The sequence below is a fragment of the Carcharodon carcharias genome, chromosome 5, assembly GCF_017639515.1.
Source record: "Carcharodon carcharias isolate sCarCar2 chromosome 5, sCarCar2.pri, whole genome shotgun sequence".
Taxonomy (NCBI): domain Eukaryota; kingdom Metazoa; phylum Chordata; class Chondrichthyes; order Lamniformes; family Lamnidae; genus Carcharodon; species Carcharodon carcharias.
This window is the reverse complement of record NC_054471.1, coordinates 118,636,915-118,660,461: the sequence shown is the minus strand read 5'-3', so window position 1 is coordinate 118,660,461 and position 23,547 is coordinate 118,636,915. Positions and strand designations below refer to the sequence as shown.

General features: G+C 51.9%; 1 protein-coding gene across 1 annotated transcript in view; it reads left to right on the top strand.

Moving 5' to 3' along the window:
• The window catches only part of moxd1 (monooxygenase, DBH-like 1), a 265,555-nt gene that overhangs the window by 175,423 nt on the left and 66,585 nt on the right, over positions 1-23,547 (top strand). The gene's annotated exons all lie outside the window — the stretch shown is intronic.

The following is a 23,547-nucleotide window of genomic DNA, read 5'->3' as shown; positions in this document are numbered from 1 at the left end:
GGTGGGTGAGTGTGTCTGTGTGTGTCGGAGGAGGGAGTGATAGAGTGAGCCTGTGTGTGTTTGTGGGAGTGAGATAGTGAGTGTGTGTGTGGGGGGGGAGCGAGAGAATGAGCGTGTGTGTGTCAGGGAGTGAGAGATTGAGCGCGTGTGTGTGGGAGTGAAAGAGTGAGCGTGAGTGTGTGTGTGTGGGAGTGAGAGGGTGAGCATGTGTGTGTGTGTGGGAGTGAGAGCTTGAGTGTGTGTGTGTGGGATGAGAGAGTGTGCGTGTGGGTGTGGGGGAGTGAGACAATGACCGTGTGTGTGTGGGAATGAGAGACTGAGCGTGAGTGTGTGTGTGTGGGAGTGAGAATGTGAGCATGCATGTGTGTGTGGGAGTGTAAGCGTGAGTGTGTGTGTGTGGGGGATGAGAGAGTGAGCGTGTGGGTGTGGGGGAGTGATAGAATGAGCGTGTGCATGTGTGGGAGTGAGAGAGTGAGCGTGTGTGTGGGAGTGTGAGGGTGAGTGTGTGTGTCGGTGGGAGTGAGAGAGTGAGCGTTTGTTGGTGTGGGAGTGAGAGAGTGAGCGTGTGTGTGTTGGGGAGTGAGAGAGTGAGCGTGTGTGTGTGGGGGTGTGAGTGAGTGATCGTGTGTGTGTGGTGGAGTGAAAGAGTGAGCATTTGGGTATGGGAGTGAGAGGGTGAGTGTGTGTGTGTGGGCTTGAGAGGGTGAGTGTGTGTGTGTGTGGGAGTGAGAGAGTGAGCGTGTGTGTGTGGGGGAGTGAGAGAGTGAGTGTGTGTGTGTGGGGGAATGAGAGAGTTAGCGTCTGTGTGTGGGGGAGTGAGAGAGTGAGGGTTTGTGTGTGGGGGAGTGAAAGAGTGTGTGTGTGTGTGTGTGTGGGGCACTGAGAGAATGAGCGTGTGTGTGTGGGAGTGAGATGGTGAGTGTGTGCATGGGTGTGTGTGGGCTTGAGAGAGTGAGCGCGTGTGTGTGCGAGTGACAGAGTGAGCCTGTGTGTGTGGGGGAGTGAGAGAGTGCATGTGTGTGTGTTGGGCATCGAGAGAGTGAGCATGTGCGTGTGGGGGAGTGAGTGAGTGATCGTGTGTGTGTGGTGGAGTGAAAGAGTGAGCATTTGGGTGTGGGAGTGAAAGGGTGAGTGTGTGTGTGTGGGCAGGAGAGGTTGAGTGTGTCTGTGTGTGGGAATGAGAGAGTGAGCGTGTGTGTGTGGGGTATTCAGAGAGTGAGCGTGTGTGTTTGGGGGAGTGAGAGGGTGAGCATGTGTGTGTGGGGGAGTGAGAGAGTGAGTGTGTGTGTGTGGGGGAATGAGAGAGTTAGCGTCTGTGTGTGGGGGAGTGAGACAGTGAGGGTTTGTGTGTGGGGGATTGAAAGAGTGTGTGTGTGTGTTGGGGGAGCAGTGAGAGAATGAGCGTGTGTGTGGGGGAGTGAGATGGTGAGTGTGTGCATGGGTGTGTGTGGGCTTGAGAGAGTGAGCGCGTGTGTGTTCAAGTGAGAGAGTGAGCCTGTGTGTGTGGGGGAGTGAGAGAGTGCGTGTGTGTGTGTTGGGCATTGAGAGAGTGAGCATGTGTGTGGGGGAGTGAGATGGTGAGTCTGTGTGTGTGTGTGTGGGATTGAGAGAGTGAGCGTGTGTGTGTGGGCGTGAGAGAGTGCACGTCTGTGTGTGCGGGAGTGAGAGAGTGCAAGTGCATGTTTGTGGGGGAGTGAGAGAGTGAGCGTGTGTATGTGGGGGAGTGAGTTAGTCAGTGTGTGTATGTGGGGGAGTGAGAGAATGAGTGTGTGAGTGTGGGGGAGTGAGAGGTTGAGTGAGTCTGTGTGTGTGTGTGTTTTGTGGGGAGAGAGAGTGAGCATCTGTGTGTTGGGGAGTGACAGAGTGAGCGTTTTTGGGGGAGTGAGAGAGGGAGCGTATGTGTGTGGGGGATGAGAGAATGAGCGTGTGTGTGTGGGGGAATGAGCGAATGAGCGTGTGTGTGTGTGGGAGTGAGGGAGTGTGCGTGTGTGTGTGGGGGAGTGAGGGAGTGTGCGTGTGTATGTGGGGGAGTGGGCGAGTGTGTGTGTGGCGGGAGAGGGAGAGTGAGTGTGTGTTGTGTGTGTGTGTGTTTGCACGTGCGAGTGGGAGAACGTGCATTTGTGTGGTGGTGAGAGAGCGAGCGAGTGTGTGTGGGGAAGTGAGAGAGTGTGTGTTTGTGTGTGGGGGTCGTGAGAGGGTAAGAGTGGTGTGTGTGGTGGAGTGAGAGTGTGAGCGTGTGTGTGTAGGTAAGTGAGAGAGTGAGCGTGTGTGTGTGGGGGAGTGGGATAGTGAGCGTGTGGGTGTGGGGGAGTGGGATAGTGAGCGTGTGTGTGTGGGGGTGTGGGAGAGTGAGCATGTGTGTGTGGTGGAGTGAGAGAGTGTGCGTGTGTGTATGGGGAATTGAGAGAGTGAGCGTGTGTGTTTGGTGGAGTGAGAGAGTGAGCCTGTGTGTGTGGGGGAGTGAGTGAGCGAGTGAGTGTGTGTGGGGGAGTAAGAGAGTGAGTGTGTGTGTGTGTGGGAGTGAGAGAGTGAGTGTGTGTGTGTGTGGGGGAGTGAGAGAGTGAACGTGTGTGAGTGGGGGAGTGAGAGAGTGAACGTGTGTGAGTGGGGGAGTAAGAGAGTGAGCGCGTTTGTTTGGGGGAGTGCGAAAGTGAGCTTGTGTGTGTGGAGGAGTGAGAGAGTAAACGTGTGTGTGGGGGAGTGAGACAGTGAATGAGCGAGTGTGTGTGGAGGAATGAGAGGGTGAGTGAGTCTGTGTGTGTTTGTATGGGGGGGAGTGAGAGCGTGACCGTGTGTGTTTGGGGAGTGAGATAGTGAATGTGTGTGTGTGGGGGAGCGAGAGAATGAGCGTGTGTGTGTGGGGGAGTGAGAGAGTGAGCGTGTGTTTGTGGGAGTTAGAGATTGAGCATGAGTGTGTGTGTGTGGGAGTCAGAGAGTGAGCATGTGTGTGTGTGTGGGAGTGAGAGCGTGTGTGTGTGTGTCTGTGTGTGTGTGTATGGGATGAGATAGTGAGCATGTGGGTGTACGGGAGTGAGAGAGTGAGCCTGTGCATGGGTGGGAGTGAGAGAGTGAGCTTGTGTGTGGGTGTGAGAGGGTGAGCGTGTGTGTTTGAGAGTGAGAGTGTGTGCGTTTGTCTGTGTGGGAGTGAGAGAGTGAACGTATGTGTGTGTGTGAGTGAGTGAGTGAGCTTCTGTGTGTGGGGGAGTGAGAGAGTGAGCATTTGTTTATCGGGTGGTCAGAGAGTAAGCGTCTGTCTGTGCGGGAGTGAGAGAGTGAGCATGTGTGTATCGGGTAGTGAGAGAGTAAGCGTCTGTGTATGCAGGAGTGAGAGAGTGAGTGTGTGTGTTTGGGGGAGTGAGAGAGTGAGCGTGTGTGTTGGGGGGAGTGAGATGGTGAGTGTGTGTGTGGGCGTGTGCGGGATTGAGAGCGTGAGCGTGTGTGTGTGGGAGTGAGAGAGTGCGCTTGTGTGTGTGTGGGAGCGAGAGAGTACACGTGTATGTGTGGGGGAGTGAGAGAGTGAGCGTGTGTGTGTTGGGGAGTGAGAGAGTGAGCTTATGTGTGTGGGGGAGTCAGTGAGTGATTGTGTGTGTGTGGAGGAGTGAGAGGGTGAGTGTGTGTGTGTGGGCGTGAGAGGGTGATTGTGCGTGTGTGGGAGTGAGTGAGTGAGCATGTGTGTGTGGGCGTGAGAGGGTGATTGTGTGTGCGTGGGAGTGAGAAAGTGAGCGTGTGTGTGGTGTGGAGTGAGAGGGTGGGTGAGTGTGTCTGTGCGTGTGGGAGGAGGGAGTGAGAGAGTGAGCCTGTGTGTGTTTGTGGGAGTGAGATAGTGAGTGTGTGTGTGTGTTGGAGCGAGAGAATGAGCGTGTGTGTGTCGGGGAGTGAGAGATTGAACGCGTGTGTGTGGGAGTGTAAGAGTGAGCATGAGTGTGTGTTTGTGGGAGTGAGAGAGTGAGCATGTGTGTGTGTGTGGGAGTGAGAGCGTGAGTGTGTGTGTGTGGGATGAGAGAGTGTGCGTGTGGGTGTGGGGGAGTGAGAGAATGACCGTGTGTGTGTGGGAATGAGAGACTGAGCGTGAGTGTGTGTGTGTGGGAGTGAGAATGTGAGCATGCATGTGTGTGTGGGAGTGAAAGCGTGAGTGTGTGTGTTTGGGGGATGAGAGAGTGAGCATGTGGGTGTGGGGGAGTGATAGAATGAGCGTGTGCATGTGTGGGAGTGAGAGAGTGAGCGTGTGTGTGGTAGTGTGAGAGTGAGTGTGTGTGTGGGTGGGAGTGAGAGAGTGCGCGTGTGTGTGTGTGGGAGCGAGAGAGTGCACGTGTGTGTTTGGGGGAGTGAGAATGAGCGTGTATGTGTGGGGGAGTGAGAGAGTTAGCGTGTGTGTGTTGGGGAGTGAGAGAGTGAGCGTGTGTGTGTGGGGGAGTGAGTGAGTGATCGTGTGTGTGTGGTGGAGTGAAAGAGTGAGCATTTGGGTGTGGGAGTGAGAGGGTGAGTGTGTGTGTGTGGGCTTGAGAGGATGAGTGTGTGTGTGTGTGGGAGTGAGAGAGTGAGCGTCTGTGTGTGGGGGAGTGAGAGAGTGAGGGTTTGTGTGTGGGGGAGTGAAAGAGTGTGTGTGTGTGTGTGTGGGGCAGTGAGAGAATGAGCGTGTGTGTGGGGGAGTGAGATGGTGAGTGTGTGCATGGGTGTGTGTGGGCTTGAGAGAGTGAGCGCGTGTGTGTGCGAGTGACAGAGTGAGCCTGTGTGTGTGGGGGAGTGAGAGAGTGCATGTGTGTGTGTTGGGCATCGAGAGAGTGAGCATGTGTGTGGGGGAGTGAGTGAGTGATCGTGTGTGTGTGGTGGAGTGAAAGAGTGAGCATTTGGGTGTGGGAGTGAGAGGGTGAGTGTGTGTGTGTGGGCTTGAGAGGGTGAGTTTGTGTGTGTGTGGGAATGAGAGAGTGAGCGTGTGTGTGTGGAGTATTCAGAGAGTGAGCGTGTGTGTTTGGGGGAGTGAGAGGGTGAGCATGTGTGTGTGGGGTAGTGAGAGAGTGAGTGTGTGTGTGTGGGGGAATGAGAGAGTTAGCGTCTGTGTGTGGGGGAGTGAGAGAGTGAGGGTTTGTGTGTGGGGGAGTGAAAGAGTATGTGTGTGTGGGGGGGGCAGTGAGAGAATGAGCGTGTGTGTGGGGGAGTGAGATGGTGAGTGTGTGCATGGGTGTGTGTGGGCTTGAGAGAGTGAGCGCGTGTGTGTGCAAGTGAGAGAGTGAGCCTGTGTGTGTGGGGGAGTGAGAGAGTGAGCATGTGTGTGGGGGAGTGAGATGGTGAGTGTGTGTGTGTGTCTGTGGGATTGAGAGAGTGAGCGTGTGTGTGTGGGCGTGAGAGAGTACACGTCTGTGTGTGCGGGAGTGAGAGAGTGCAAGTGCATGTTTGTGGGGGAGTGAGAGAGTGAGCGTGTGTGTGTGGGGGAGTGAGTTAGTCAGTGTGTGTGTGTGGGGGAGTGAGAGAATGAGTGTGTGAGTGTGGGGGAGTGAGAGGTTGAGTGAGTCTGTGTGTGTGTGTGTTTTGGGGGGAGAGAGAGTGAGCGTCTGTGTGTTGGGGAGTGACAGAGTGAGCGTCTGTTTTTGGGGGAGTGAGAGAGGGAGCGTATGTGTGTGGGGGAGTGAGTGAGTGATCGTGTGTGTGTGGTGGAGTGAAAGAGTGAGCGTATGTGTGTGGGGGATGAGAGAATGAGCGTGTGTGTGTGGGGGAATGAGCGAATGAGCGTGTGTGTGTGTGGGAGTGAGAGAATGAACGTGTGTATGTGGGGGAGTGGCCGAGTGTGTGTGTGGCGGGAGTGGGAGAGTGAGTGTGTGTGGTGTGTGTGTGTGTTTGCGCGTGCGAGTGGGAGTGCGTGCATTTGTGTGGTGGTGAGAGAGTGAGAGAGTGTGTGTGGGGAAGTGAGAGAGTGTGCTTGTGGCGAGAGTGAGAGAGTGAGAGTGTGTGTGGGGGCGTGTGAGAATGAGCGTGTGTGTGGGGAACTGAGAGAGTGTGTGTGTGTGGGGGGGTCGTGAGAGAGTAAGAGTGGTGTGTGTGGTGGACTGAGAGTGTGAGCGTGTGTGTAGGGAAGTGAGAGAGTGAGCATGTGTGTGTGGGGGAGTGGGATAGTGAGCGTGTGTGTGTGGGGGAGTGGGAGAGTGAGTATGTGTGTGTGGGGGAGTGAGAGAGTGTGCGTGTGTGTATGGGGAATTGAGAGAGTGAGCGTGTGTGTTTGGTGGAGTGAGATAGTGTGCCTGTGTTTGTGGGGGAGTTAGTGAGCGAGCAAGTGTGTGTGGGGGAGTAAGAGAGTGAGTGTGTGTGTGTGGGGGAGTGACAGAATGAGCGTGTGTGTGTGTGGGAGTGAGTGAGCGAGCGAGTGAGGGTGGGTGAGTGAGAGAGTGAGCGTATGTGTGTGGCTGAGTGAGAGGTTGACTGAGTCTGTGTGTGTGTGTGTGGGGGTGGAGTGAGAGAGTGAGCGTCTGTATGTTGGGGAGTGAGAGAGTGAGCATCTGTGTTTGGGGGATTGAGAGAGTGAGCGTGTGTGTGTGGCTGAGTGAGAGGTTGAGTGAGTCTGTGTGTGTGTGTGGGGGTGGAGTGAGAGAGTGAGTGTCTGTGCATGTGCGACTGAGAGAGTGAGCGTGTGTCTGTGAGAGAATGAACTGGTGTGTGTGGGGGAGTGAGAGAGTGAGCGTGTGTATGTGGGAGAGTGAGAGAATGAACGTGTGAAAGTGTGGGAGTGGGCGAGTGTGTGTGTGGGGGGTGTGGGAGAGTGAGTGAGTGTGTGTGTGTTTGCGCATGCGAGTGGGAGTGCGTGCGTTTTTGTGGGGGTGAGAGAGTGAGAGTGTGTGTGTGAGGAAGTGAGAGAGTGTGTGTGTTGGGGGAGTGAGAGAGTGAGAGTGTGTGTGGGGGAGTGTGAGAATGAGCGTGTGTGTGGAATGAGAGAGTGTGTGTGTGTGGGGGGGTCGTGAGAGAGTGAGATTGTGTCTGGTGGAGTGAGAGCATGAGCGTGTGTGTGAAGGGAAGTGAGAGAGTGAGCGTGTGTGTGTGGGGGTGAGAGAGAGTGAGCGTGTGTGTGTGGGGGAGTGAGAGAGTGAGCGTGTGTGTGTGGGGAAGTGAGAGAGTGAGCCTGTGTGTGTGGGGGAGTGAGTGAGTGAGCGTGTGTGTGTGGGGGAGTGAGAGAGTGAGCGTGTGTGTGTGTGGGAGTGAGAGTGTGCGTCTATGTGTGGGGGAGTGAGAGAGTGAGCCTTTGTGTGTGTTTGTGGGAGTGAGATAGTGAGTGTGTGTGTGGGGGGGAGTGAGAGATTGAGCGTGTGTGTGTCGGGGAGTGACAGATTGAGCGCGTGTGTGTGGGAGTGAGAGAGTGAGCGTGAGAGTGTGTGTGTGCGAGTGAGAGAGTGAGCATGTGTGTGTGTGTGGGAGTGAGAGCGTGAGTGTGTGTGTGTGGGATGAGAGAGTGTGCGTGTGGGTGTGGGGGAGTGAGAGAATGACCGTGTGTGTGTGGGAATGAGAGACTGAGCGTGAGCGTGTGTGTGTGGGAGTGAGAATGTGAGCATGCATGAATGTGTGGGAGTGAAAGCGTGAGTGTGTGTGTGTGGGGGATGAGAGAGTGAGCGTGTGGGTGTGGGGGAGTGATAGAATGAGCGTGTGCATGTGTGGGAGTGAGAGAGTGAGCGTGTGTGTGGGAGTGTGAGAGTGAGTGTGTGTGGGTGGGAGTGAGAGAGTGAGCGTTTGTTGGTGTGGGAGTGAGAGAGTGAGCGTGTGTGTGTGGGAGTGAGAGAGTGAGCGTGTGTGTTTGGGGGAGCGATTGAGTGAGCGTGTGTGTGTGGGGGAGTGAGATGGTGAGTGTGTGTGTGGGTGTGTGTGGGATTGAGAGAGTGAGCGTGTGTGTGTGGGAGTGAGAGATTGAGCGTGTGTGTGGGGGAGTGAGAGAGTGCGCGTGTGTGTGTGTGGGAGCGAGAGAGTGCACGTGTGTGTTTGGGGGAGTGAGAATGAGCGTGTATGTGTGGGGGATTGAGAGAGTTAGCGTGTGTGTGTTGGGGAGTGAGAGAGTGAGCGTGTGTGTGTGGGGGAGTGAGTGAGTGATCGTGTGTGTGTGGTGGAGTGAAAGAGTGAGCATTTGGGTGTGTGTGTGTGGGCTTGAGAGGGTGAGTGTGTGTGTGTGTGTGGGAGTGAGAGAGTGAGTGTGTGTGTGTGGGGGAATGAGAGGGTTAGCGTCTGTGTGTGGGGGAGTGAGAGAGTGAGGGTTTGTGTGTGGGGGAGTGAAAGAGTGTGTGTGTGTGTGTGTGGGGGGCAGTGAGAGAATGAGCGTGTGTGTGGGGGAGTGAGAGAATGAGCGTGTGTGTGGGGGAGTGAGATGGTGAGTGTGTGCATGGGTGTGTGTGGGCTTGAGAGAGTGACTGCGTGTGTGTGCGAGTGACAGACTGAGCCTGTGTGTGTGGGGGAGTGAGAGAGTGCATGTGTGTGTGTTGGGCATCAAGAGAGTGAGCATGTGTGTGGTTGAGTGAGATGGTGAGTCTGTGTGTGTGTGTGTGTGTGAGATTGAGAGAGTGAGCATGTGTGTGTGGGCGTGAGAGAGTGCACGTCTGTGTGTGTGGGAGTGAGAGAATGCAAGTGCATGTTTGTGGGGGAGTGAGAGATTGAGCGTGTGTGTGTGGGGGAGTGAGTTAGTCAGTGTGTGTGTGGGGGGGAGTGAGAGAATGAGCGTGTGAGTGTGGGGGAGTGAGAGGTTGAGTGACTCTGTGTGTGTGTGTGTTTTGGGGGAGAGAGAGTGAGTGTCTGTGTGTTGGGGAGTGACAGAGTGAGCGTCTGTTTTTGGGGGAGTGAGAGAGGGAGCGTATGTGTGTGGGGGATGAGAGAATGAGCGTGTGTGTGTGGGGGAATGAGCGAATGAGCGTGTGTGTGTGCGGGAGTGAGGGAGTGAGTGTGTGTGTGTGGGGGAGTGAGAGAATGAACGTGTGTATGTGGGGGAGTGGGCGAGTGTGTGTGTGGCGGGAGTGGGAGAGTGAGTGTGTGTGGTGTGTGTGTGTGTTTGCGCGTGCGAGTGGGAGTGCGTGCATTTATGTGGTGGTGAGAGTGTGTGTGGGGAAGTGAGAGAGTGTGCGTGTGGGCGAGAGTGAGAGAGTGAGCGTTTGTGTGGGGAAGTGAGAGAGTGTGTGTGTGTGTGTGGGGGTCGTGAGAGAGTAAGAGTGGTGTGTGTGGTGGAGTGAGAGTGTGAGCGTGTGTGTGTAGGGAAGTGAGAGAGTGAGCGTGTGTGTGTGGGGGAGTGGGATAGTGAGCGTGTGTGTGTGGGGGAGTGGGAGAGTGAGCATGTGTGTGTGGGGGAGTGAGAGAGTGTGCGTGTGTGTATGGGGAATTGAGAGAGTGAGCGTGTGTGTTTGGTGGAGTGAGATAGTGAGCCTGTGTGTGTGGTGGAGTGAGTGAGCGAGCGAGTGTGTGTGGGGGAGTAAGAGAGTGAGTGTGTGTGTGTGGGGGAGTGACAGAGTGAGCGTGTGTGTGTGTGGGAGTGAGTGAGCGAGCGAGTGAGTGTGGGTGAGTGAGAGAGTGAGCGTATGTGTGTGGCTGAGTGAGAGCTTGACTGAGTCTGTGTGTATGTGTGTGGGGGTGGAGTGAGAGAGTGAGCGTCTGTGTGTTGGGGAGTGAGAGAGTGAGCATCTGTGTTTGGGGGATTGATAGAGTGAGCGTGTGTGTGTGGCTGAGTGAGAGGTTGAGTGAGTCTATGTGTGTGTGTGTGTGTGTGTGGGGGCGGAGTGAGAGAGTGAGTGTCTGTGTGTGGGGGAGTGAGAGAGTGAGCATCTGTGTTTGGGGGATTGAGGGAGTGAGCATGTGTGTGTGGGCGAATGATCGAATGAGCGTGTATGTGTGTGGGAGTGAGTGAGTGAGCGTGTGTGTGTGTGCGACAGAGAGTGAGCGTGTGTGTGTGAGAGAGTGAACTGGTGTGTGTGGGGGAGTGAGAGAGTGAGCGTGTGTATGTGGGAGAGTGAGAGAATGAACGTGTGTATGTGTGGGAGTGGGCGAGTGTGTGTGTGGGGGGTGTGGGAGAGTGAGTGAGTGTGTGTGTGTGTTTGCGCATGCGAGTGGGAGTGCGTGCATTTATGTGGTGGTGAGAGTGTGTGGGGGGAAGTGAGAGAGTGTGCGTGTGGGCGAGAGTGAGAGAGTGAGCGTTTGTGTGGGGAAGTGAGAGAGTGTGTGTGTGTGTGTGTGGGGGTCGTGAGAGAGTAAGAGTGGTGTGTGTGGTGGAGTGAGAGTGTGAGCGTGTGTGTGTAGGGAAGTGAGAGAGTGAGCGTGTGTGTGTGGGGGAGTGGGATAGTGAGCGTGTGTGTGTGGGGGAGTGGGAGAGTGAGCATGTGTGTGTGGGGGAGTGAGAGAGTGTGCGTGTGTGTATGGGGAATTGAGAGAGTGAGCGTGTGTGTTTGGTGGAGTGAGATAGTGAGCCTGTGTGTGTGGTGGAGTGAGTGAGCGAGCGAGTGTGTGTGGGGGAGTAAGAGAGTGAGTGTGTGTGTGTGTGGGGGAGTGACAGAGTGAGCGTGTGTGTGTGTGGGAGTGAGTGAGCGAGCGAGTGAGTGTGGGTGAGTGAGAGAGTGAGCGTATGTGTGTGGCTGAGTGAGAGCTTGACTGAGTCTGTGTGTATGTGTGTGGGGGTGGAGTGAGAGAGTGAGCGTCTGTGTGTTGGGGAGTGAGAGAGTGAGCATCTGTGTTTGGGGGATTGATAGAGTGAGCGTGTGTGTGGCTGAGTGAGAGGTTGAGTGAGTCTATGTGTGTGTGTGTGTGTGTGGGGGTGGAGTGAGAGAGTGAGTGTCTGTGTGTGGGGGAGTGAGAGAGTGAGCATCTGTGTTTGGGGGATTGAGGGAGTGAGCATGTGTGTGTGGGCGAATGATCGAATGAGCGTGTGTGTGTGTGGGAGTGAGTGAGTGAGCGTGTGTGTGTGTGCGACAGAGAGTGAGCGTGTGTGTGTGAGAGAGTGAACTGGTGTGTGTGGGGGAGTGAGAGAGTGAGCGTGTGTATGTGGGAGAGTGAGAGAATGAACGTGTGTATGTGTGGGAGTGGGCGAGTGTGTGTGTGGGGGGTGTGGGAGAGTGAGTGAGTGTGTGTGTGTTTGCGCATGCGAGTGGGAGTGCGTGCGTTTTTGTGGGGGTGAGAGAGTGAGAGTGTGTGTGTGAGGAAGTGAGAGAGTGTATGTGTTGGGGGAGTGAGAGAGTGAGAGTGTGTGTGGAGGAGTGTGAGAATGAGCGTGTGTGTGGAATGAGAGAGTGTGTGTGTGTGGGGGGGTCGTGAGAGAGTGAGATTGTGTCTGGTGAAGTGAAAGCATGAGCGTGTGTGTGTAGGGAAGTGAGAGAGTGAGCGTGTGTGTGTGGGGGTGTGAGAGAGTGAGCGTGTGTGTGTGGGGGAGTGAGAGAGTGAGCGTGTGTGTGTGGGGAAGTGAGAGAGTGAGCCTGTGTGTGTGGGGGAGTGAGTGAGTGAGCGTGTGTGTGTGGGGGAGTGAGAGAGTGAGCGTGTGTGTGTGTGGGAGTGAGAGTGTGAGCCTTTGTGTGTGTTTGTGGGAGTGAGATAGTGAGTGCGTGTGTGGGGGGAGCGAGAGAATGAGCGTGTGTGTGTCGGGGAGTGAGAGATTGAGCGCGTGTGTGTGGGAGTGAGAGAGTGAGCGTGAGTGTGTGTGTGTGGAAGTGAGAGAGTGTGCGTGTGGGTGTGGGGGAGTGAGAGAATGACCGTGTGTGTGTGGGAATGAGAGACTGAGCGTGAGTGTGTGTGTGTGGGAGTGAGAATGTGAGCATGCATGTGTGTGTGGGAGTGAAAGCGTGAGTGTGTGTGTGTGGGGGATGAGAGAGTGAGCGTGTGGGTGTGGGGGAGTGATAGAATGAGCGTGTGCATGTGTGGGAGTGAGAGAATGAGCGTGTGTGTGGGAGTCTGAGAGTGAGTGTGTGTGTGGGTGGGAGTGAGAGAGTGAGCGTTTGTTGGTGTGGGAGTGAGAGACTGAACGTGTTTGTGTGGGAGTGAGAGAGTGAGCTTGTGTGTTTGGGGGAGCGATTGAGTGAGCGTGTGTGTGTTTGGGGTGTGAGATGGTGAGTGTGTGTGTGGGTGTGTGTGGGATTGAGAGAGTGAGCGTGTGTGTGTGGGAGTGAGAGATTGAGCGTGTGTGTGGGGGAGTGAGAGAGTGCGCGTGTGTGTGTGTGGGAGCGAGAGAGTGCACGTGTGTGTTTGGGGGAGTGAGAATGAGCGTGTATGTGTGGGGCAGTGAGAGAGTTAGCGTGTGTGTGTTGGAGAGTGAGAGAGTGAGCGTGTGTGTGTGGGGGAGTGAGTGAATGATCATGTGTGTGTGGCGGAGTGAAAGAGTGAGCATTTGGGTGTGGGAGTGAGAGGGTGAGTGTGTGTGTGTGGGCGTGAGAGGGTGAGTGTGTGTGTGTGTCGGAGTGAGAGAGTGAGCGTTTGTGTGTGGGGTATTCAGAGAGTGAGCGTGTGTGTTTGGGGGAGTGAGAGGGTGAGCAATTGTGTGTGGGGGAGTGAGAGAGTGAGTGTGTGTGTGTGGGGGAATGAGAGAGTTAGCGTCTGTGTGTGGGGGAGTGCGAGAGTGAGTGTTTGTGTGTGGGGGAGTGAAAGAGTGTGTGTGTGTGTGGGGGCAGTGAGAGAATGAGCGTGTGTGTGTGGGAGTGAGATGGTGAGTGTGTGCATGGGTGTGTGTGGGCTTGAGAGAGTGAGCGCGTGTGTGCGCAAATGAGAGAGTGAGCCTGTGTGTGTGGGGGAGTGCGAGAGTGCATGTGTGTGTGTTGGGCATTGAGAGAGTGCATGTGTGTGTGTGGGGGAGTGAGTTAGTCAGTGTGTGTGTCGGGGGGAGTGAGAGAATGAGCATGTGAGTGTGGGGGAGTGAGAGGTTGAGTGAGTCTGTGTGTGTGTGTGTTTTGGGGGGAGAGAGAGTGAGCGTCTGTGTGTTGGGGAGTGACAGAGTGAGCGTCTGTTTTTGGGGGAGTGAGAGAGGGAGCGTATGTGTGTGGGGGATGAGAGAATGAGCGTGTGTGTGTGGGGGAGTGAGAGAGTGGGCGTGTGTATGTGGGGGAGTGAGAGAATGAACGTGTGTATGTGGGGGAGTGGGCGAGTGTGTGTGTGGCGGGAGTGGCAGAGTGAGTGTGTGTGGTGTGTGTGTGTGTTTGCGCGTGCGAGTGGGAGTGCGTGCATTTGTGTGGTGGTGAGAGAGTGAGAGAGTGTGTGTGGGGAAGTGAGAGAGTGTGCGTGTGGGCGAGAGTGAGAGAGTGAGAGTGTGTGTGGGGGCGTATGAGAATGAGCGTGTGTGTGGGGAAGTGAGAGAGTGTGTGTGTGTGGGGGGGTCATGAGAGAGTAAGAGTGGTGTGTGTGGTGGAGTGAGAGTGTGAGCGTGTGTGTGTAGGGAAGTGAGAGAGTGAGCATGTCTGTGTGGGGGAGTAGGATAGTGAGCGTGTGTGTGTGGGGGAGTGGGAGAGTGAGCATGTGTGTGTGGGGGAGTGAGAGAGTGTGCGTGTGTGTATGGGGAATTGAGAGAGTGAGCGTGTGTGTTTGGTGGAGTGAGATAGTGAGCCTGTGTGTGTGGTGGAGTGAGTGAGCGAGCGAGTGTGTGTGGGGGAGTAAGAGAGTGTGCGTATGTATGTGGCTGAGTGAGAGGTTGACTGAGTCTGTGTGTGTGTGTGTTGGGGTGGAGTGAGAGAGTGAGCATCTGTGTGTTGGGGAGTGAGAGAGTGAGCATCTGTGTTTGGGGGATTGAGAGAGTGAGCGTGTGTGTGTGGCTGAGTGAGAGGTTGAGTGAGTCTGTGTGTGTGTGTGTGTGGGGGGGGGTGGAGTGAGAGAGTGTGTGTCTGTGTGTGGTGGAATGAGAGAGTGAGCGTTTGTGTTTGGGGGATTGAGAGAGTGAGCGTGTGTGTGTGGGCGAATGATCGAATGAGCGTGTGTGTGTGTGGGAGTGAGTGAGCGTGTGTGTGTGTGCGACTGAGAGAGTGAGCGTGTGTGTGTGAGAGAGTGAACTGGTGTGTGTTGGGGAGTGAGAGAGTGAGCGTGTGTATGTGGGAGAGTGAGAGAATGAACGTGTGTATGTGTGGGAGTGGGCGAGTGTGTGTGTGGGGGGTGTGGGAGAGTGAGTGAGTGTGTGTGTGTGTTTGCGCATGCGAGTGGGAGTGCGTGTGTTTTTGTGGGGGTGAGAGAGTGAGAGTGTGTGTGTGAGGAAGTGAGAGAGTGTGTGTGTTGGGGGAGTGAGAGAGTGAGAGTGTGTGTGGGGGTGTGTGAGAATGAGCGTGTGTGTGGAATGATAGAGTGTGTGTGTGTGGGGGGGTCGTGAGAGAGTGAGATTGTGTCTGGTGGAGTGAGAGCATGAGCGTGTGTGTGTAGGGAAGTGAGAGAGTGAGCGTGTGTGTGTGGGGGTGTGAGAGAGTGAGCGTGTGTGTGTGTGGGGGAGTGAGAGAGTGAGCGTGTGTGTGTGGGGAATTGAGAGAGTAAGCCTGTGTGTGTGGGGGAGTGAGTGAGTGAGCGTGTGTGTGTGGGGGAGTGAGAGAATGAGCGTGTGTGTGGGGGGGAGTGAGAGAGTGAGCGTGTGTGTGTGTGGGAGTGAGAGAGTGTGCATCTATGTATGGGGAAGTGAGAGTGAGCGTGTGTTTGTGGGGGAGTGAGAGTGTGAGCCTTTGTGTGTGTGAGTGAGAGAGTGAGCGTGTGTGTGCGTGAGAGAGTGATTGTGTGTGTGTGTGTTTGCACGTGCGAGTGGGAGTGCGTGCTTTTGTGTGGGAGTGAGGGTGTGTGTGTGGGAAGGGAGAGTGAGATAGTGTGTGTTTGTGGGAGTGAGAGTGAGATTGTGTTTGTGGGAGTGAGAGTGTGAGATTGTGTTTGTGGGAGTGAGAGAGAGAGAGAGTGTGTTTATGGGGGTGAGAGAGAGAGTGTGTTCGTGGGAGTGAGAGAGAGAGAGTGTGTTTGTCGGAGTGAGAGAGAGAGAGTGCTTGTGGGAGTGGGGAGAGAGTGTGTTTTGGGAGTGAGAGAGAATGTGTGTGTGGAAGTGAGAGAGCCAGCGTGTGTGTGTGGGAGTGAGAGAGCCAGCGTGTGTGTGTGGGAGTGAGAGTGAGCATGATCTGTGTGGGGGAGTGAGAGGGTGATTGAGTGTGTGTGTAGGAGAGAGAGTGAGTGTATGTGTGTGGGGTAATGAGAGAGTGAGTGTGTGTGTGTTTTGGAGTGAGAGAGTAAGAGTGTGTGTGGGGGAGAGAGAGGGTGAGAGTGTGGGAGAATGAGAGAGTGAGAAGGGTGTGTGTGTGGGAGTGAGAGAGTGAGCGTTTGTGTGTGGGGTAATGAGAGAGTGAGTGTGTGTGTGTTTTGGAGTGCGAGAGTGAGAGTGTGTGTGGGGGAAAGAGAGGGTGAGAGTGTGGGAGAATGAGGGAGTGAGAAGGGTGTGTGTCTAGGAGAGAAAGTGAGCGTATGTGTGTGGTGGTGTGAGAGAGTGACTGTGTGAGTGTGCGTGCGCGAGTGAGAGCATGAGCGTTTGTGTGTGGGGGTGAGAGAGTGAGCGTGTGTGTGTGGGGGTGTGAGAGAGTGAGCGTGTGTGTGTGGGGGTGTGAGAGTGACTGTGTGAGTGTGCGTGCACGAGTGAGAGCATGAGCGTTTCTTTTATTCATTCACGTGATGTGGACTTCGCTGGCTAAGCTAGCATTTATTGCCCATCCCTAATTGCCCTTGAGAAGGCGGTGGTGAGCTGCCTTCTTGAACCGTTGCAGTCCATGTGGTGTAGCTACACCCACAGTGCTGTTAGGAAGGGAGTTCCAGGATTTTGACCCAGCGATATTGAAGGAACAGCGATATATTTCCAAGTCATGATGTTGCATGGTTTGGAGAGTAACTTACAGATGGTGGTGTTCCCAAATATCTGCTGCCCTTGTCCTTCTAGATGGTAGTAGTAGTTTGGAAGGTGCTGTATAAGGGGCCTTGGTGAATTCCTGAATTCCTGCAGTGCATCTTGTGGATGGTACACACTGCTGCTTTTGTGTGTCAGTGGTGGAGGGAGTGAATGTTTGTGGATGTGGTGCCAATCAAGCGGATTGCTTTGTCCTGGACAATGTCAAGCTTCATGAGTGGGAGCTGAACTCATCCAGGCAAATGGGGAGTATTCCATCACACTCCCAACTTGTAGATGGCAGACAGGCTTTGGGGAATCAGGAGGTGAGTTACTCGTCGCAGGATTCCTAACCTCTGACCTGCTCTTGTAGGCACCGTATTTATATGGCTATTTCAGTTCAGTTTCTGGTCGATGTAACCCCCAGGATGTTGATAGTGGGGGATTCAGTGATGGTAATGTCATTGAATGTCAAGCGCGATGGTTAGATTCTCTCTTGTTGGAAATGGTTATTTCCTTGGCACTTGTGTGGCATGAATGTTACTGCCACTTGTCAGCCCAAGTCAGGATATTGTCCAGGTCTTGCTACATTTGAACATGAACTGCTTCAGTATCTGAGTCGTCACGAATGGTGCTGAACATTGTGCAATCATCAGCGAACATCCCCACTTCTGACCTTATGATTGAAGGAAGTTAATTGATGAAGCAGCTGAAGATGGTTGGGCCTAGGACACTACCCTGAGGAACTTCTGCAGGAGGCTGAGATGGTTGGCCATCAACAACCACAACCATCTTCCTTTGTGCTACGTATGACTCCAACCAGTGGAGAGTTTTCCCCCTGATTCCCATTGACTCCAGTTTTGCTAGGATCATACTCATTCAAATGCTGCCTTGATGTCAAGGGCAGTCACTCTCACCTCACCTCGGGAGTCCAGCTCTTTTGTCCATATTTGAACCAAGGCTGTAATGAGGCCAGGAGCTGAGTGGCCCTGGTGGAACCCAAACTGGGCATCAGTGAGCAGGTTATTGCTAAGCAACTGTTGCTTGATAGCACTGTCGATGTGGGTGGGAGTGAGAGAGTGAGTGCGAGTGGGAGTGAGAAATTGTACGTGTGTGTGCGTGTGTGTTTGCGTGAGTGAGTGAGAGAGATTAAGTATGTGTCTGCTTTACTCCCAGTTTGAGGCTTCTCACTCACTCTCACCACCACTAATCAACACACACACACTCACCCACTCACAGCGGGTGAGGGAGTGAGTGAGTGAGCACCCTGAGCCTGGGTATGAGCCTGGCATCCACACTCTGACCATCTCACATTCTGATCATTTTTATTAAATACTCATTTTTTTTAACTTAACAACTTAACGCTATGACATTGCTTTATTTTTGCTCAGCAATTGTTTCTTTCCTTAATGCTTATTTTTTGAAATGCAGTTTAAAGTTGTGCCAAACCTTATCTTTGCAAAATTTGCTCATTGGGCCTTTGAGTGATTAAAAAATGGAAATGTGGCCCCCGAGCGAAAAGCCTGGACAAGCCTGGAGTAGATAGTTTGAATATAAAAAAAAACTGTTCACGCACCAAATGTGCAACAACTTTAGGAGCTGTGGGGCTGGATTTTGTGGGGGTGGTGATGGTCCAAGGAAGACCAGAAAGCTCAGGGGAAACCTCGCCAAGGCTGGATTTTGTTCCTTTCTTGCAGCTAATGAGCTGCTATCGGGCACCCTGTACATTTAAAAGCTGAAAGCCTGCCTCCAAGAGCTGCTGGCCAATTAGAGGGCCGGCAGCCCTTTAGTTGCAGCAGCGTCATCAGGATCAGTGGCCACTGCTGGGACTGCACTTAGCCAAGAGGACTTAGTGGTGGACATTGCCCTCGTAGTAAGGCAAGTCTTGGCCAGGGGCAAGTGAGTGGTTGGTGAGGGAAGGGGAGTGTTTTGCTCCAGGCGTGGCCATTGCTGCCCAGGGGCCCCTCCATGCTCACAGAGTGCTCAATTAGGAGTGTTCCCCAAGCCTACAGTGTTGGTGTTCAACAGGAGCTCTGCCCATGTGGTGGAGGACCCCCACCACAGCTGGTAAAATGCCAGTAGCAGCAGGAAGAGGTCCTTAATTGGCCACCTAATTGGGTCAACGGGCCTCTGGTTGGGGGCGCTATCCTTGACCTTCCCTGCCACTGGTAAACCGCCATGGTGACGTGAAGATGATGGGCACGCCAACCTGTCTTCCCACTTCATTTCTCTACCGCCCCCCCCAACCCCCACCAGCCTCCTACCAGTGCCTGCAGGACCCAGGTTGTGCAATAACAGGAGACAGAATGTGACCTGGGATTTAATTAATTGATAAAAATAATGGACAGTAAATTAACTCATTCATTCCCCTTCAAGATGTTTCATACCTCTGAGCCTTCCTATCTCCCTGCTTTTGATTTCCCCACCATCACCACCCTCCTCGTGGCCAACAGTCCAACAGCTTAGACTCCATGGGGCAGAATCTTCTGCCTGTCAGGCGGGCCAGTCGGGAGTGGGCGCGGGCAGGCGCAGAGCCGATCGCCGCCCGTGATCGGTGACGTGCTATCATTTTATATCGAGGGGCCAATTAAGGGCCCGCCCAGCGTAACACGTGCCTGGTAGCGCTCAGTGCTACCAGACCGGGCAGGGAGGGGAGGGAGAGTCGGGGCCTGCGCTCTATTGCTTGGGCTTTTTGCCTGCCCACCAACCTTAAGGTCAGACAGGCAGACCTGTCAATTAGTTTAATTGGTTTATTAATGGCCTTAACAGGCCATTCACAGTTTGGCGGTCGCACAGCCGTCTCTGGCATGCGCCCGCTGAATGGAAGATTGGAATGATGTGCGGTGATATCGGGACGCATGCCCAATGTCGCCGCATGTCATTTTACATGTCGGCTTGCAGGCCCGCCCTCACTCGCCAAAGAGAAAATTCTGCCCCATGGGTGTTTCCTTGATCCAGGAAGTATATCTGTAGAGACTGTAACCATTCAACACATGTTTTGTAGTCCACTATTTCTAACTGATATGAAATTGTGCTGTTGTAACTGTAGCTTTAAGGAATTTGGTGACTGTAGCTTTAAGACTTATTGTGCTGTGTAATATCACATGACAGTGTGAACAAATCAGCCCTAAGCACAGGAAACCTTAGGTGGGAGTTTTTGTCCAGTTGTGGATCTTGATGGAAGCATGTAACTGCTGCTAAGTCCTATAAATAAAGTTCACCAACTGGCAACAAGGATAAATTGGTTCCAGCGCTGTCCCTTGCCCAGTCAATGTGAGTATCTTGTTTTAAACAGAAGAAAAAGAGAATATACTCTCTAGGCATGCCACTTTTTGGTGGGATTGACCCCTTCAACTCATCTACAGAGGGTTAGAGTCAATATATGGAACGCCTCGATTTCATTTTCCAAGCAAATGAAATAACAGAGGAGGAGAAAAGGAAACAATTCTCCCAAGCATCTGTGGGAGTAAAATTTTTAATTCAATCCGTAGTTGAACAGCCCCGAATGCTTCAATTGGAAGACCTTCAGTGAATTGGTAGATCTCAGAAAGGGTCATTTTCAACATAAACCCTCCGTAATCATGTAGAGTTTCAAATTTAATTCAAGAGTAAGAGCCCCAGGGGAGACCATAGCAACATACGTGGTGAAGTTGAAACAGCTAACTGAACATTGTGACTTCGGGGAGACCCTAAAAGATTAAGGATTGTTTGGTCTGCGGTGTGCACGATGAAGCTGTTGAACCACAGTTTTTAGCTGAAGTAAATATTGATTTTAAAAGAGCATTGGAAATAGCACTTGCGATGGAAAGTACCTTGCCTTGTTCCTTTCCCAACTCAGGAACTCTTCCTGCTTCCTTTTGAAATCTCATTGGCCAATCAAGGTTAATTTCCCTCAACCACCTATGACCTGGAAGGCTTGGTCCTTCACCTTCCGCTACAATCAGAGGGAGCTGTGCTGTCTGGTGCTTGTAATAAACAGGTACAGTGGTAATACCTTTCACTCGTATGGCTTCACCAGTTTTCAATTTGGCTGAAGTCTGCTTCATATTCAATTGTTGAATATGTTTAAATATTTGAATGTATGCTCTCGCACTACAGGTGGATGAAGCACCAGTATCCACTTCCATAATCAAAGGTTTTCCATTGACTTGCACAGTAACAGTGATTGGCTTTGTTTTCCCTATTTTCACATTGAGTAGAGAATAAACATCGAAATTAGTGGTTTCTAGTTCTTCCACATTATGTACATAGGATTTGCAGGCCTTGCTGAGTGTACAAAATGGCGCTGTTTGCCAGTTGCGACTGGAACAGACCACTGTGTGTGGTGTGAAAATGAGGGAGTCAGCCACGAAGCTGGAGACAGCCCCTACTACCCGAAAATTTTTTAAAAATATATAGGAGACAGCTCAGCAGCAAATCTGAAAATGAATTGTTACCAATGTGGAAGTAACCATATCCTTGAAACTTGCCGCTTTAAAGAGGTGGAGTGCCATCATTGTCATAGAAGCGGGCACACACCGAAGCAATGTAAAGCAAGATTGAGATAGACTCCCAGGCAGCAAACTAAACAGATTGATGTACATAATGTGAAAGGACTAGAAACTAGAAACTAATTTCGATGTTTATTCTCTACTCAATGTGAAAATAGGGAAAACAAAGCCAATCACTGTTACTGTGCAAGACAATGGAAAACCTTTGATTATGAAAGTGGATACTGGTGCTTCATCCACTGTAGTACGAGAGCATACATTCAAATATTTAAACATGGATACTCAACAACTGAATATGAAGCAGACTTCAGCCAAATTGAAAACTGGTGAAGCCATACAAGTGAAAGGTATTACCACTGTACCTGTTTATTTCAAGCACCAGACAGCACAGCTCCCTCTGATTGTAATGGAAGGTGAAGGACCAAGCCTTCTAGGTCATAGTTGGTTGAGGGAAATTAACCTTGATTGGCCAATGAGATTTCAAAAGGAAGCAGGAAGAGTTCCTGAGTTGGGAAAGGAACAAGGCAAGGTACTCCAGAATGAGCTTGGACCTTAAGGTATGAAAGGAGTGTGTAGCCATTCAGTAACCTGAGGAAATGAAGACTGTCTTAAACAGCAGCATGGAAGAACTGCAGAAGAAACTCAAGGAGACTCTGCTGAATTACAGAATTCAAGACAAAGCAAGTGACCTTCACAAAGAAAAGGAAAACCTGTTGAAAGACCTTCACACACTACAAGGATCCCTCAGGTCAAAGTTTGTACTTCTGGAAAATTACGAAGAGAAGCAGAATAAATTTAACGTCATTCTGAACAATCTGAAGAACCAGTTGGCAGAGAAGCCGCAGCAATGTTCAAGGTTCCAGGAGGAAGCCAGCAGATACAAGAAGGAGACAGAAGAGCTGGAGAATTAGCTGAGTAAAACAAAAGAGGCTTTAGAAGGATAAGTCGTGGAACTTTCCAAAATGCAAGTGGGTGATGAAGCATTAGATATCTCAATCCCTGAATGGAAATACGTTGAGATTTCGCCTGAGAGAAATCTGTCAAAATGAAGGACGAGACTAAACTCTGTTGTAGACAGAAGAAGACAAGATGAAAGATGGTTCAAAAAAGATAATGGATGACCACTCCACACTAAGATAAAAGCAAAATACTGCGGATACTGGAAATCTGAAACAAAAACAGAAAATGCTGGAAAAACTCAGCAGGTGTAACAGCATCTCTGAAGAGAAAAACAGAGTTAACATTTTGAATCTATATGACTCTTCCTCAGAGCTAAAGAGAAGTAAAAATGTGCTGAAATTTTTACTGTGTAGGGGGAGTAGAGCAGGTGAAGCTGGGTAGAAGGCCAGCGATAGGTGGGGGCAAAGGAGAGATTGACAAAGATATCATGAACAAAAAGACAAAGAGCTGTTAATGGTGGTGGTACTAGCTAAAGGAGGTGCTGATGGTGGCATTAAGGTAAGATGGGGTGGAGGGAGGGGACGGTGGTGGGAAAAAAGATTGAAAATGGAATAAAAGGTGGGGATAAAACAATGAATAAAAATGAAAATAAATAAAAATAAGTATAAACCTTAACAGGGGTTTCCCACCCACTGTAGTTGACAGGGCCTCAATTGTGTCTGACCCATCTCCTCTGCCCTCACACCTTCCTCTCCCTCCCAGAACCATGATAGGTTCCCCCTTTTCGTCACTTTTCACCCCACCAGCCTCTGCATTCAAAGGATCATCCTCTGCCATTTCTGCCGACTCCAGCATGATGCCACCACCAAACACATCTTCCTTCACTTCTTTTGTCAGGATCGTTCCCTCCGGGACACCCTGGCCCACTCCTCCATCACCCCCAACACTTCATTCCCCCTCCCATGCCACCTTCCCATGCAATTGCAGAAGGTGCAACACCTTCCCCTTTACCTCCTCCCTCCTCACCATCCAAGGACCCAAACATTCCTTTCAGGTGAAGCAGCACTTCACTTGCACCTCCTTCAATTTAGTCTACTGCATTCGCTGCTCCCAATGTGGCCTCCTCTACATTGGAGAGACCAAACTCAGGCTGGGTGCCAGCTTTGCAGAACACCTTCAGTCTGTCCGCAAGTATGACCCAGAACTTCCTGTTGCTTGCCATTTCAACACACATCCTGCTCTCATGCCCACATGTCCGCCCTTGGCCTGCTGCAATGTTCCAGTGAAGCCCAACGCAAACTGAAGGAACAGCACCTCATCTTCTGATTAGGCACTTTATAACCTACCAGACTTAATATTGAGTTCAACAACTTCAGATCATGAACTCTCTTCTCCGCCCTTACCCCTTTTTTATCCCCTTTTTTCAATATTCATTTTTATTTTTTATTTCTTTTTTTTATCCACTTACTTTTATTTTTATTTTCATTTTTATTCATTGTTTTATCCCTACCTTTTACCCAATTTTTGATTTTTTGTTCCCACCATCGTCACCTCCCTCCACCCCACATCCACAAGGGCCATCTGTCACTTGTTCATGTTGTTCTTTTCAGAGTGCTTACCCTTGTCCTGCTATTATCACATTCTGCTTTCTGACCTTAATGCTGCCATCAGCACCTTCTTTCGCTAGAACCACTACCATTAACACCCCTTTGTCCTTTTGTTCATGACATCTTTGTCAATCTCTCCTTTATCCCCACCTTTGCTGGCCTTCTATCCAGCTTCACCTGCTCCACACCCCCCTTAAACAGAATAAATATCATCAAATTTTTACTTCTCTTTAGCTCTGAAGAAGAGTCGCATAGACTCGAAATGTTAAACTGTTTTTCTTTCCACAGATGCTGTTAGGCCTGTTGAGTTTTTCCAGTATTTCCTGTTTTTGTTTCAGACGGCCCACGCTACTACAGTTTCAACACCTTCAGAATTACTTACGAAGTGCTGCCTTTGTACAAGATTAAACTTGGTACTTCTCAGTTTGGAGGGGAAGGTAGAGAACTGTCAAGGGGATCAAAAAATGACTCATGATTTGCATAGTCAAGAGTGAGAACTTACTGTTGGTGAAACAGTATTTGTACTAAATTTCAGTGGTGAATCAAGTTGGTTACCTGGTGGAATAGCTTCTGTGGCCAGACCATCATCACACCATGTGGAAGTGGAGGGCCGGATCACCTGAAAACACATTGATCATTTGAGCAGAAGGAAGATACCCCAACAAGCCGTTGTTCCACCTGTAACCATTGTAGAACCTATGGTCCCAGTTGTGATTGATCAACCAAGGATAGACATACCAGACATCTGTGT